We start from the raw sequence: 464 nt of genomic DNA on the forward strand, positions 1-464 counted from the left end.
ATCTGCTGGGTATTCCTCTGTCTCTTCATCTTGTTTAAATTGCTGAGTTTGGGGTGTCCTTTCTGTATTCTGGCAGTTTGTGGAGTTTCTCTTTATTGTGGCATTTCCTCACTGTGTGTGGGTTTGTACAGGTGGCTTGTCAAGGTTTCTTGGTTAGGGAAGCTTGTGTCAGTGTTCTGGTGGGTGGAGCTGGATTTCTTCTCTCTGGAGTGCAATGAAGTGTCCAGTAGTGAGTTATGAGATGTCTATGGTTTGGGGGTGACTTTGGGCAGCCTGTATCTTGGAGCTAAGGGCTGTGTTCCTGTGTTGCTGGAGAATTTGCTTGGTATGTCTTGCCCTGGAACTTGTTGGCCCTTGTGTGGCCCTTGGTTTCAGTGTCGGTATGGAGGCGTTTGATGAGCTCCTGTCAATTAATGATCCCTGGAGTCAGGAGTTCCCTGGAGTCAGGGTTTGGACTTAAGCCT

This window comes from Bison bison, unplaced genomic scaffold (genome assembly GCF_000754665.1).
Source record: "Bison bison bison isolate TAMUID 2011002044 unplaced genomic scaffold, Bison_UMD1.0 scf7180017864529, whole genome shotgun sequence".
Lineage (NCBI taxonomy): Eukaryota > Metazoa > Chordata > Mammalia > Artiodactyla > Bovidae > Bison > Bison bison.